Below are 14678 nucleotides of genomic sequence, written 5' to 3'. Positions count from 1 at the left end.
GTAATGGGAAATATATATCTATCAAAATCAAAATAAAAGAATGGATAATTGCTGGAAATCCTATGGCAGAAATATGAATAAATAAAACTAAAGAGACAAATGTTAAGCATCAACCTCCAAGATTTTGATAGATGTTGACTGAGTGTTAGCTGATATCCTAGCTCGTGAATAGCTAAGTTCAGCACTGTCGTTTAACTTCACTGCTCCAGCCTGCTCCGAAGATAAAATGGATGTGGAGGTGTTGTACGCGGAGATGATGATGGAACAGCTGTTCTCCACTTTCTCTTCTCAAGTTGTTTGCCTTTTTCATTTAGCCTATAAAGTAAGCATAAGTCTAGTTTCTAGATTTCCTATAAGTCAGATTTCCTATCTCAGCGTTTTCTGTCCGATTTTCCTGTCTTTGTCCTTACAGTCTTTTCTGGCCTCCTCTCATGAACTTTCACCTTGTCCAGTTCTCTTTCTTGTTTGCTTAATGAAATGTCCACTTCTCCTCTCAAAACTCTGCTCCTCAGGGGCATCCTCAACCCACCTCATACCCTGGAAGGACACATTCCTCCTTAAGAATTAGAAAATACCCATTGGGATGTTAAAAGCGGTTACTTTCTGGCATAAGGGCTCTTCATTGTGTTAAATTTAAACTAATCAAATCCCCAGATTTACATTTTAATATATGTATAAATAGCTTTATCCAGTGGCCTCGGGTTATCTAAAAAGTCATAAGTTTTCCTTCTTTTGTTTTTAATGGAGTGTTTTGTGAATTCTATGAATTCTTTGTGAATTCATCCTTGTGTAGGGACCATGCTGGTCTTCTCTGTATCATTCCAATTTCAGCATATGTATTGCTGAGGCAAGCACTTTTTCCTCTCTCCTTTTCTCCCTCTCTCCTTCTTTCCTTTTCTCTCTGTCTCTTTTTCTGAGACGGTGCTCTCTGGCATATATATATGCTGTCTGCTTGTTACAGTTTAAACCTTATTTTTACTTTAGGCAAGTATATATTTTTTCCCTCTGTTTTTTCTTTTTCTTCCCCTAGAAAAAAATCTTGCAACTGAGTCTGACATATTAAAAAATATAAATTAAGATTTTTTTATTAGGGAAAGACCCTGATGCTGGGAAAGATTGAAAGCAGGAGGAGAAGGGGACAATAGAGGATTAGATGATTGGATGGCATCACCGACTCGATGGACATGAGTTTGAGCAAACTCCGGGAGTTGGTGATGGACAGGGAAGCCTGGCATGCTGCAGTCCATGGGGTCGCAAAGAGTTGGACATGACTGAGTGACTGAACTGAACTGAAGTGGGATCAGACCGCTCCTCTTTCATCTCTATCATTTTCACAGCCCCTGCAGTATCTGTGAGGAGCCCTAGGCCCAGAGAAACACTATTGAAAAGCCTTGAGCTAATGAAAAGAGTTATTAACTGAAATTCTGAAGACTGGAGTTTTAGCTTTAGCTATAACATCAAATTTATATGTGTCACTGATAGGGGTAATTGTCTTATCTGTAAAACAAAGGTTTGAATAGTGGTTCTCAATTTTGGCTGTGTATTAGAATCACCTGGGGAGCTTTTAAAAATACTGATGCTCAGGTCTTATACCAATTAAATTAGAATCTCTGGGGTGTGACCTGAGACAACAGTATATTGTAAAGCTCCCTGGGTGATTCCAATGTGCAACCAAGTTTCAAAACTGCCAAAGAGTTTTTGAGCAATAATGTTTCACAAATCCATAGGTCTTTGCAGCTTGCTTTGGTAGATGTAGTTAAAATGTGCAGAGTCTATTAGTTTATAGATAGTACTTAGTGAAGAGTGGGGAAGAACATGGACATAAAGATTGAAACCTAGGAAAAAAGTTTTTTGATTATCTTAATAGCTCAGTGTGTTGGACAAAACACTTAACTTTGTTATATCCCTGATGGGAGTAATTTTAACTTCCTCTAAAATGAGGCTCTCAACGGAGAAATCATATTTAAATGTAGTGTTATTAGTTTTATACCCATAATGACACCATTTGTTAGTATGATCTGCTAAGAATTACAACTAGCCATTTCATTCACAAAATAAATAGAATAGGCAGATTGACTACTGAAATGTAAAATATGGTTAATATTCCTCAGTTGGTGGTATAGCTAGAAGACAGATTAAAGTAACATGTTAACAATGGAAATCTCTGATATTGAGATGCTGCTTTAAAAGTGCCTCCATCAAAAGGGCAAAGAGAGAACCGCCCCCCTCCCCCAAGATTACTGCTGTGTGCTTGTCAGTCAAAAACTATTGTTATGAAAAACTATTGTTTCAGCTGAGTTTTCAAAGTAGGAATAAAACTCCTAGTATTGGTGAGCAATTGATCCTCAAAGATATACAAATTGTATGACAATATTCAGTCTATAGTCTCCAAAGGTCAAATGAATTTCTTATGATTGGATAAGTTACAGTGAATACCAAATAGTGTAAAAGTGATGGTGGAATTAGAGCAAAAATGATTGAGTCTAAATATGTCAGATGTAAAACTAAACAGAAAATGCCTTTTCATTTTCTTGTTACCAAGGCCATTTACACATTTTCTCTCTCATATTTGGGCAGCTAATAGGTATTCAAAATCATGTGCTTTAATCTCCTCTTTTACCAATGTAGTTCTCTGCTAGAAGTTGGTAACCATCAAATAAAAGAAAGTGCAGTTATCACTTATTGCATGACAATATATTAATAATTTTATTCCCTTGCTCTTAGAATTTTTTTGCTTGAATAGATTTACCAATGACAGAATAAAAAATCATATTTTAAAAAAAATTTCCTGTCCTTTCTGGACAGGAAGATCAGCTTTGTGTTTTCATGTGTTCTGGGCCTCCTTATCCTAGAGGAAAGTTTACCCTAGGTTTCTTTGTGAAAGTACCCAAGAAGTTGAGCGGTAAGCCCAATGTTGACTTGGCAGACTAGGAGAAAGTCCACAGAAACAATTTTGACAACATGGATTTGAACCAATAGCAACATTGTCCACCTCTGAATGCACTGTGTTAAAAAGGACAATGAGTGCTTTACAATGGCCAAGAGTGACCATTGGTTAGGAATCTCCTCTATTTTTTCTTGGCCTTTGTAAGATCTGATATCTTGATACAGTATAAAATAAATGAAGAGAAGAAGGGGGTGTGGGGAAGGAGAGAAAGAGGGAGAGGTGTGTAGGGGAATGAAATGTAGTGGTAAATTACAAAATAATTATTGATGTTGTTATTTTCACCAGACTTGGCCAACAGAGACTGGAAGCTAAATATAGTTTGGTTTGGATAAATTTAAAAGCATAGAATGTTTTCTGTGCTTTATTTGTTATATAGAAATTCTTAATTTTCACATACCTTTGAAAATGTATGCATGTGTGCTAAGTTGCTTCAGTCATACCTGACTCTTTGTGACCCTATGGATTGTAGCCCACCTGGCCTCTCTGTCCATGGAATTCTCCAGGCAAGAATGCTGGAGTGGGTTTCCATGCCCTTCTCCAGGGGATCTTTCTGACCCAGGGATCAAACCGGCATCTCTGATGTCTCCTGCATTGGCAGGCAGATTCTTTACCACTGTAGTGTCACCTGGGGAGCCCTGGTACAAATAAATCTCAATATTTGGTTGTTAAAAGTAAAGTTAGTTGCTCAGTGGTGTCTGACTCTTTGTGACCCCATGGACTGTAGCCTGCCAGGCTCCTATGTCCATGGAATTTTCCAGGCAAGAATACCAGACTGGGCTGCCATTTCCTTCTCCAGGGGATCTTCCCTACCCAGGGATTGAACCCAGGTCTCCAGCATTGCAGGCAGACTCTTTACCCTCTGAACCACCAGGGAAGCCAAAACTCAGTCAATTTTCTCTCAAGCTTCAACCCTCAATCTCTGTCATTTTCTCTGAGAATTTGCATTTCAAGTTGCTTCAAATCATTCTATCGTGCCACCTCACTTTATTTCAAGTGAATCAGAGAGAAGAAATCTAGAAGTTCTTTTGGTGGAGAAAATGTTGAAATTTTTATAAAGTGTTTCCTTGACAGCTTAAATTTTTGACAATTATTTCATTGAGTTACAGGATCTATGTCCACTCCCCTTGTTTCTGGGTGAGGTTGTGACTGCTGGAACCAAGAACATATAGCTTAAGTGATGTTTGGAGACTTTTGAGACCAGATCATAAAAGGCCTTGGGTGTTCTGACTTATTTGTTGAGACAATGGTCAGCAGTATGAGAAGCCTGACTATGGAAAGCCCATGTGTGGATGTGCTCAGCCAATGATCTCACCTGACACCGGCTTTCCAGCCATCCATTTCAAAGTGCCACATATGTATGTAAAGAAGCCATCTAGGAAGTGGATCCCCAGCCTCAGCTCTTTGAGTCTTCCTCAGCTAAGACCAGAATATTAAAGGGCAGAAACAAACTATACTGTATATGAATGCATGACCCACAGTTTCTGTGGTCATTCTAAAAATGATCATTTTATGCTACTAAGGTTTGTAGTGATTTTTTAATGCAGTAATAATGATTGGGACAATTTCACGATAAAATTTATATACTTAAGGATATATTTTAGAGAGCTGTCATAGCTCAGTTAGTAAAGAATCTGCCTACAGTGCAGGTGACCCAGTTTCAATCCCTGGATTGGGGAGATCCCCTGGAGAAGGAAATAGCAATCCACTCCAGTATTCTTGCCTGGAAAATCCCATGGACAGAGGAACCTAGTGGGCTACAGTCCATGGGGTCACAAGAGTGGGTCATGACTTAGCGACTGAACTACCAAGAATATATCTTATTTTAAAAGTTATAATCAAATGATTTTTGTAACTAACTTGGGTCTGTTATTAACCAGCATCCTCTCCCCCAGCTCCATTCCTCCTACTTGGATCCAGGCTTTTCTTCAGACTATCCAACAGAAGCACAAAAAGAGTTGTTAGAAGTAGGCGTGTTTAACATGATGATTAAATACATCTGCTTTTACTTGTATCATTCAACTCTTGATGTTTCAAAGAATAACAGAGGTTGTAAGCATGGATATCAACAGCTGGGAGCTTCAGGTCTGGGAGGGCAGTGGAGTGACAATGAGACAGTGAGGTGCCCCCCTGGTATCTCAGGCCAGTGAGGGAATGGAGTATTCTGGCCAACCACATTCCCAGTTGCTTCAATTCAGCAGTGAAACCGATATTAGGGAAAAGGTGAGAGGGTTGAAATGTAGAATTCTCTGGATTGATTTTCAAGTGGTGTATACACCCTTTAGAAAAGCGGTACTTTTAACAGCTACAAATCCTTAATAGAATTGCTAGACCGTCAACTGACCTGACATGTCTACATACCTTACAAAAGTCTTCCTAAAATGCAAAGGTAAGTTCTGTCAGCTGTTGTTAGCAAAGCAAAATAAATTCATGGGAATAAGGAAGTCTTTCTTCTAAATACCCTAGCATTATAAAATACAATTCTTCAAAAGTCCTTGAGAAAGTGTTTCAGATATGATGTCTGGATGAAATGTAAGAGATTGAAAAAGCAATACAGTAAATGAAAGGGCTTCGCTCAAGATTTAAATAGGAAGTGACAAATGTCAAAGTGAAGCTTCATTTAATAATGGGAAAAAAATCCATCTATTACTTTAAGCTGAATCAACTGTGGATTCCATAGGGTGAAAGCAAAAAGAAAGATAATACTTCACAGCCTCGGGGAAATAAAGTTACATTGTTAATACAAACTTAAATTAACCCAGAACTGCTTTATTTAGATAGTTTCTGACACACAAAGCACTCTTTGTAAGTTAAGGAGAGTTGCACCAAAAAAAGTTAGAGATCTTTTTACTTGAAGATTTCTGAGGCTTTACTATACTAACATGCTTGGTGAATCATTCCAATGTGCATCTATTACACAGTGTGTTTCCAAAATTCACTTGACTAAGTAATTTTTTTTAAAAAGATGATCTTTTTGAGGACTTGGGTTCCGAGGAGGCAAACTTTGGGAAACATTGATTTAGCCCTTCTATTTGATAAGATCTTCCTGACCTTATTATGAAACTAAAAGATGCATGTGATCTGTAGGCTTCTCATGGTTTCCACTCTTTGTACTGATAGCTGTAGTTACCACATGTATTTTAGGTAGAATTTGTGCCTTTCCCTGGCTTCTTTCTTTCTTCCGTGAAGAAGCGATATTCTTCTTGTTGGAGTGTTGGCAATGCCCTATTCTTGACCTGTGTGATGATTACATAAGAGTTTGTACTTACACTAGCAATTATAAACTGTGTAATACCTGTGTGTTCTCTGTACTGCTCTGCATAGTATTTCATTAAAACTAAAAAATTAAAAGGAAAGTCATGTATTTTATATGCCTTTAGACTAACAGTGGCTTTCAACTTATTGAGAACATTTACATACATTTTAAAATTTCCAATTCTTAGAAATCTATGAAAATTTTAGGATGTGGAAATTTCTATTTCTGTTACTCTTTATTTATGAATGAACCTCTAATAGACAGTGCTCATAAGTGATTTATTTAACTTAAAATATATTTTGATTAAACATGTATTTAATTATATAAAGAACATAAAGAGTAAGACTTGCATTTTTATTTTATTTTTTTATTTTTCTGACATAAGTAACTAAATTTTTGTAAAATTTCTCAAGTGCAAGGTAACAAATACTTTCAAGTGCTTTGCTTCCAATGTATGTAGTTTATACATAGAGACATGCAATAAAGAACTTTATATAGCCTTTGATGAATGAAGCACATCTTTGCAAACTTTTGTTCTTTTATTCCTTTGAATAAATATATTTATTGTATATTTATGAACAGAATGTAATTTTGTTTAGGTCATTTTGTCAACAGAAGAGAAAAAGTGTGGGTTTTTGTCATCAGATTTAATTGAATATGTATTGCTTTGGTATTCATGGGTTCCAAATCCAAATATGAAGTGTTTATTTTCTGCAGAAAATGAGACAGGGTGCTCGGGGCTGGTTCACTGGGATGACCCTGAGGGATGGGATAGGAAAGGAGGTGGGAAGGGGGTTCAGGATGGGAACACATGTACACCCATGGCTGATTCATGTCAATGTATGGCAAAACCCACTACAATACTGTAAAGTAACTAGCCTCCAATTAAAATAAATAAATAAATAAAAACTAATAGTTTAACTGAAGAAATTTAAAAATTACTAAGATATCATTATGTCATATATTATTGATAATATCCAGTACTAAGATAATATGCCATATTTACTCATATTGTTTTAAATCCTATTTGACAGAATATTTTTGCCCCAATGTAGCCCTACCTGCAAATAAAATGTTGAGTTCTGGTCATTGTAACTTTAGATTCTGGAAAGATTTCCAGCAAATTAAAAAAAAAAATTTCCTTGGGAAAAAGAAAGTAAAGATGATAAAAAAGTTAAAAAATTTTGGTGTAGAATGTAATATTTTGATCATATATAACACAGTAGATGTTGCTTCTTTCTTGCAGAATAATTAAACTTTAGCTCAAATCACAAAACAAACCCAAAAGGCAGGATAACAGTATCTGTTGAGCTAATCCTGGGAGTAAGTCAGCCAATTGGGAATGAACTCCCACTTCTGAAAATGCAAACTGGAGGAACATACTCACTCTAATTCTTGATGACAGAAGTAAGAGGATAAAACTTATACAAATAATGAATTCTGATTGTATTATTGGAACTGCATTTGTGTGTGTTGCTTTGAGATTCAAGCAACTCCTTGTCTTTCTCTTTTACAAGGAAGTATTGAACTTAGGAGCTACTAACACTACTCCAAGTGCTCTTTCCACTCCACCAGATTTTCTTTCATTTGCTCTATTACTTGGTTGTGTATGGACTGGCACAGATATTTAAATTTAGAGAAAGACAAGGAGGATACTTTAATAATTGTTATTAACTTATTCTCTAAATTACCTGATATTTAATTGGTACTCAGTTGGCTCAGATGGTAAAGAATCTGTCCGCAATGCAGGAGACCTGGGTTTGATCCCTAGGTCGGGAAGATCCCCTGGAGAAGGAAATGGCTACCCACACTCCAGTGTTCTTGCCTGTAGAATCCCATGGACAGAGAAGGCTAGTGGGCTAGAATAGTCCATGGGGTCGCAAACAGTCATGCATGACTGAGTGACTAAGAACAAACAAATAATGTTTCTATTCAACTGATTCAATATCAAGTTGTAGTCACAGAAAGCTATGAACCAAGAGATTCTTTTTTTCCCGGTTCTGGTCTTGCCACCTTTAGTGGTTTATCCTAAGGTTCAATTCTTAGATTTCTTCTATTCTATGCCTGAACTGACTGTCCTGCTTTTTCAGTCTCATTGCTTTATATGCAATCTATATCTTGACTTACCATATGCACAGCTGTAGTCTAGATTTCTCCCATGAATTCCAAATTCTTTTACGTACTATTTCTAGCTTTTGTTGGATATATTATAGTCATATCAAACAAGCAGCCTACCAGGTTCCTCTGTCCGTTGGGTTCTCCAGTCAAGAATACTGGAGTGGGTTGCTGTGCCCTCTTCCAGGAGATCTTCTCAACCCAGGGATCAAACCCACATCTTTTAAGTCTCCTGCATTGGCAGGTGGGTTCTTTTAACCACTAGCACCACCTGGGAAGTGTGGACATATTATAGTCATTTCAAACATAACATGTCTAAAACTGAATTCCGCAGTTTATTCCTACCAAAGATTCCCCATCTCATCAAATGCCACCTGAATTCCCCTAGTTGTTCAAATTAAAGACCTTGGAGTCATCATTGATTCTGTTCTTTCTTTTATAGCCTACACCCAGTTAATTAAGGTATCTGGTGCCTTTATATTCAGAACGTTCAGAATCAGACCATTTCTCTTGAATTCCATTTCTGCCACTTTATTTTAATAACTCTCCTTTAAAAACTGGGGCATAAGGGTTATTTGAACAACTATGAGCTTCTGACAGTGGTGGGCTAAAGCTGGCTTGCACAATCAACTACCATTTATCACCAGGGTTATGGTAATACCTTCCCACATAACCTCTCTATTTACATAATTCATTCAATTTGCACAGAAACAATCCATTCTGTGCACGTGAACTAGAGTGATCTTATTAAAATGCATATCAAAAGCTATGAAAGAGCTAGTCAGTCCGTTTAGTCGCTCAGCTGTGTCCGACGCTTTGTGACCCTATGGACTGCAGCACTAGAGGCTTCCCTGTCCATCACCAACTCCCAGAGCTTACTCAAAGTCATGTCCATTGAGTTGGTGATGCCGTCCAACCATCTATCCTCTGTTGTCCCCTTCTCCTCCCACCTTCAATCTTTCCCAACATCACGGTCTTTTCCAGTGAGTCAGTTCTTCACATCAGGTGGCCGAAGAATTGGAGTTTCAGCTTCAGCATCAGTACTTTCAATGAATATTCAGAACTGAATTCCTAAGGATGGACTGGATGGATCTCCTTGCAGCCCAAGGGACTCTCAAGAGTCTTCTCCAGCACCACAGTTCAAAAGCATCAATTCTTCTGTTCTCAGCTTTCTTTATGGTCCAACTCTCTCTTCCATACATGACTACTGGAAAAACCATAACTTTGACTAGACAGATCTTTGATGGCAAAGCAATGTCTCTGCTTTTTAATATGCTGTCTAGGTTGGTCATCACTTTTCTTCCAAGGAACAAGCGTCTTTTAATTTAATGGCTGCAGTCACCATCGGCAGTGATTTTGGAGCCCCAAAAGATAAAGTATGTCACTGTTTCCACTGTTTCCCCATCTATTTGCCATGAAGTGATGGGATCAGATGCAATGATCTTAGTTTTTGAACACTGAGTTTTAAGCCAATTTTTCACTCTCTTCTTTCAGTTTCATCAAGAGGCTCTTTAGTTCTCCCTACTTTCTGCCATAAAGGTGGTGTCATCAGCTTATCTGAGGTTATTGATATTTCTCTCAGCAATCTTGATTCCAGCTTGTGCTTTATCCAGTCCAGCATTTCTCATGATGTACTCTACATATAAGGTAAATAATCAGGGTGACAGTATACAGCCCTGACATACCCCTTTCCCAATTTGGAACCAGTCTGTTGTTCCATGTCCAGTTCTAACTGTAGCTTCTACCTACATACAGATTTCTCAGGAAGCAGGTCAGGTGGTCTGGTATTCCATCTCTTGAAGAATTTTCCACAGTTTGTTGTGATCCACACAGTCAAAGGCTTTGGCATAGTCAATACAGCAGAAATAGATGTTTCTCTGGAACTCTTTTGCTTTTTCGATGATCCGATGGATGTTGGCAATTTGATCTCTGGTTCCTCTGCCTTTTCTAAATCCAGCTTGAACTCTGGAAATTCATGACTCATGAACTGTTGAAGCCTGGGTTGGAGAATTTTGAGCACTGCTTTGCTATTGTGTGACATGAGTGCAATTGTGAGGTAGTTTGAACATTCTTTGGGATTGGAAGGAAAACTGACTTTTTCCAGTCCTGTGGCCACTGCTGAGTTTTCCAAATTTGCTGACATATTGAGTGCAGCACTTTCACAGCATCATCTTTTAGGATTTGAAATAGCTCAATTGGAATTCCATCGCCTCCATTAGCTTTGTTTGTAGTGATGCTTCCTAAGCCTACTGGACTTCAAATTCCAGGATGTCTGGCTCTAGGTGAGTGATTCACACCATTGTGATTATCTGGGTCATGAAGATGTTTTTTGTATAGTGCTTCTGTTAGGTTCATACCATTTCTGTCCTTTATTGGGCCCATATTTGTGTGAAATGTTCCCTTGATATCACTAATTTCCTTGAAGAGATCTCTAGTCTTTCCCATTCTGTTGTTTTCCTCTATTTCTTTTCATTGATCACTGAGGAAGGCTTTCTTACCTCTCCTTACTATTCTTTGGAACTCTGCATTCAAATGGGTATATCTTACCTTTTCTCTTTTGCGTTTTGCTTCTCTTCTTTTCTCAGCTATTTGTAAGGCCTTCTCAGACAACCATTATGCCTTTTTGCATTTCTTTTTCTTGGGGATGGTCTTGATCCCTGCCTCCTGTACAATGTCACAAACCTCCATCCATATTTCCTCAGGCACTCTATCAGATCTAATCCCTTGAATCTGTCACTTCTACTGTATAATCGTAAGGGATTTGATTTAGGTCATACCTGAATAGTCTAGTGCTTTTCCCTACTTTCTTCAATTTCAGTCTGAATGTGGCAATAAGGAGTTCATGATCTGAGCCACAGTCAGCTCCCAGTCTTGTTTTTTCTGACTGTCTAGAGCTTCTCCATCTTTGGCTGCAAAGAATATAGTCAATCTGATTTCAGTATTGACCATCTAGTGACTCTAGACATGATATCCATGTGTAGTCTTCTCTTGTGTTGTTAAAGAGGGTGTTTGCTATGACCTGTGTGTTCTCTTGGCAAACTCTGTTAGTCTTTGCCCTGCTTCATTCTGTACTCCAAGGCCAAATTTGCCTGTTACTCCAGGTATGTCTTGACTTCTTATTTTTGCATAAAGTGAAAGTGAAGTCGCTCAGTCATGTCCAACTCTTTGTGACCCCATGGATGGTAGCCTACCAGGCTCCACGGTCCATGGGACTTTCCAAGCAAGAATACTGGAGTGGGCTGCCATTTCCTTCTCCAGGGGATCTTCCCAACCCAGGGATCGAACCCAGGTCTCCTGCATTGCAGACAGGCACTTTACCGTCTGAGCCACTAGGGAAGCCCTACTTTTGCATACCAGTCCCCTAAAATGAAAAGGACATCTTTTTTGGGTGTTAGTTCTAGAAGGTCTTGTCGGTCTTCATAGAACCGTTCAACTTCAGCTTCTTCAGCGTTACTGGCCAGGACAGAGACTTGGATTACTGTGATATTGAATGGTTTGCTTGAAAACGAACAGAGATCATTCCCTTGTTTTTGAGATTTCATCCAAGTACTGCATTTTGGACTGTTTTGTTGACCATGATGGCTACTCCATTTCTTCTAAGGGATTCTTGCCCACAGTAGTAGATATAATGGTCATCTGAGTTAAATTCACCCATTCCAGTCCATTTTAGTTCACTGATTCCTAACATGTTGATGTTCACTCTTGCCATCTCCTGTTTGACCACTTCCAATCTGCCTTGATTTCATGGACCTAACATTCCAGGTTCCTATGCAGTATTGTTCTTTACAGCATGGGACTTTACTTCCATCACCAGTCACATCCACAACTGGGTATTGTTTTTGCTTTGGTTCCATCTCTTCATTCCTTCTGGAGTTATTTCTCCACTGATCTCCAGTAGCATATTGGGCACCTCCCGACCTGGGGAGTTCATTTTTCAGTGTCCTTCATTCCTTCTGGAGTTATTTCTCCACTGATCTCCAGTAGCATATTGGGCACCTACTGACCTGGGGAGTTCATTTTTCAGTGTCCTATCTTTTTACCTTTTCATACTATTCAGTTCTCCAGGCCAGAATACTGAAGTGGTTTGCCATTCCCTTCTCTGATGGACCACATTCTGTCAGCCCTCTCCACCATGGCATGTCCATCTTGGGTAGCTCTACAAGGCATGGCTCATAATTTCATTGCGTTAGATAAGGCTGTGGTCCATGTGATCAGATTGGTTAGTTTTCTGTGATTGTTGTTTTTAGTCTGTCTGCCCTCTGATGGAGAAGGGTAAGAGGCTTATGGAAGCTTCCTGATGGGAGAGACTGATTGAAGGGGAAACTGGGTCTTGTTCTGATGGGCGGGGCCATGCTCAGTAATTCTTTAATCCAATTTTCTATTGATGGGCGAGGCTGTGTTCCCTCCCAATTATTTGACCTGAGGCCAAACTATGGTGGACGTAATGAAGTGAAGTGAAGTAGCTCAGTTGTGTCCAACTCTTTGCGACCCTGTGGACTGTAGCCTACCAGGCTCCTCCCTCCATGGTATTCTCCAGGCAATAACACTAGCGTGGGTTGCCATTTCCTTCTCCAGGGGATCTTCCTGACCCAAGGATCGAACCCAGGTCTCCTGCATTGCAGGCAGATGCTTTAATGTCTGAGCCACCAGGGAAGCCCTGGAGGTAATGAAGGTAATGACAAACCTAGACAGCATATTAAAAAGCAGAGACATCACTTTGCTGACAAAAGTCCATATATTCAAAGCTATGGTTTTTCCATTAGTCAGGCATGTATAGATGTGAAAATTGGACCATAAAGAAGGCTGAGCACCGTCAAAGTTTAATGCTTTCAAGTTATGTCTAGAGAAGATGGTTTCAAATTGTGGTGCTAGAGAAGACTAGAGTCTCTTGAACAGTAAGGAGATCAAACCAGTCAATGCTAAATGAAGCCAATCCTAAATATTCATTAGAAGGAGTATTGATGCTGAAGCTCCAATACTTTGTCCCCCTGATGTGAAGAGCTGACTCATTGGAAAAGACCTTGATGCTGGAAAGATTGAGGGCAGAAGAAAAGAGGACAACAGAAGATGATGGTTGTGTGGCATCACTGACTCAATGGACATGAGTTTGAGCAAACTCCAGGCGATAGTGAAGGATAAAGAAGCCTGGTGCACTGCAGACCATGGGATCCCATAGAGTTGGAAATGAGTTAGTGACTGAATAGCAGCAGCATCAAATCATGTTACTCCTTTGCTTTTTACATCTCACTGTAAAAAGACTGAAAGCCCTACGTGATCTGTTGTCTCCATCTCTTATGTCATCACTGCTGTGACTTGGGAACTTTAAGTAACTTTCTGCCTCAGGACCTTTGTATTTGCTGTTGCCTGTCCTTGAAAAATTCTTCCCTCACTTCCTTCAGGCCTGTACTCTAATATCTGCTTCTCAGACTCTCTGAGCACACCATTTAAAATTGAGAGCATGCATATTCATTGCCTTTAATTTTTCTGCATACCACTTACCACCATATTTTACTGATCTGTTATGCCTATGGTCTGTCCTTTATAATGGAAGCACCATGAGGATGTGAATTTTTCTGTTATTCCCTTTTGTATCATAGTGCCTATAAGTACCTGGTAGCTAGTAGATATACAATACAATTTTTTGTTGAAAAATAAATGGTATAAATTTACTAGGCTTCTTTTCCTAAGTCAGGGATGGAATACATTCTGTAGCAGGGTCTTGGGAAGACTAATAATTTAGCACTTGTTATTAAGTGAAAAAGTTGGCTTAAAGCTCAGCATTCAGAAAACTAAGATCATGGCATCTGATCCCATCACTTCATGGCAAATAGATGGGGAAACAGTGGAAACAGTGGCTGACTTTATTTTTCTGGGCTCCAAAATCACTGCAGATGGTGATTGCAGCCAGGAAATTAAAAGATGCTTACTCCTTGGAAGGAAAGTTATGACCAACCTAGATAGCATATTGAAAAGCAGAGGCATTACTTTGCCAACAAAGGTCCATCTGCTCAAGGCTATGGTTTTTCCAGTGGTGATGTATGGGTGCGAGAGTTGGACTATAAAGAAAGCTGAGCACAGAAGAATTGATGGTTTTGAACTGTGGTGTTGGAGAAGACTCTTGAGAGTCCCTTGGACTACAAGGAGATCTAACCAGTCCATCTGAAAGGAGATCAGTCTTGGGTGTTCATTGGGAAGACTGATGTTGAAGCTGAAATTCCAATACTTTGGCCACCTGATGCAAAGAGCTGACTCATTTGAAAAGACCCTGATGCTGGGAAAGATTGAGGGCAGGAGGAGAAGGGGATGACAGAGGATGAAATGGTTGGATGGCATCACCGACTCAATGGACATGGGTTTGGGTGG

General features: G+C 39.1%; 1 pseudogene; it reads right to left on the bottom strand.

Annotated features, from left to right (window-relative positions):
* Window positions 1-754: 754 nt before the first annotated feature.
* On the bottom strand, window positions 755-855 carry LOC133048993 (U6 spliceosomal RNA; annotated as a pseudogene).
* Window positions 856-14678: the final 13823 nt, after the last annotated feature.

Source organism: Dama dama, chromosome 29 (genome assembly GCF_033118175.1).
Source record: "Dama dama isolate Ldn47 chromosome 29, ASM3311817v1, whole genome shotgun sequence".
In the NCBI taxonomy this organism is placed as follows: domain Eukaryota; kingdom Metazoa; phylum Chordata; class Mammalia; order Artiodactyla; family Cervidae; genus Dama; species Dama dama.
The sequence above is the reverse complement of the archived record's forward strand: the minus strand, read 5'-3'. Positions and strand labels throughout refer to the sequence as shown.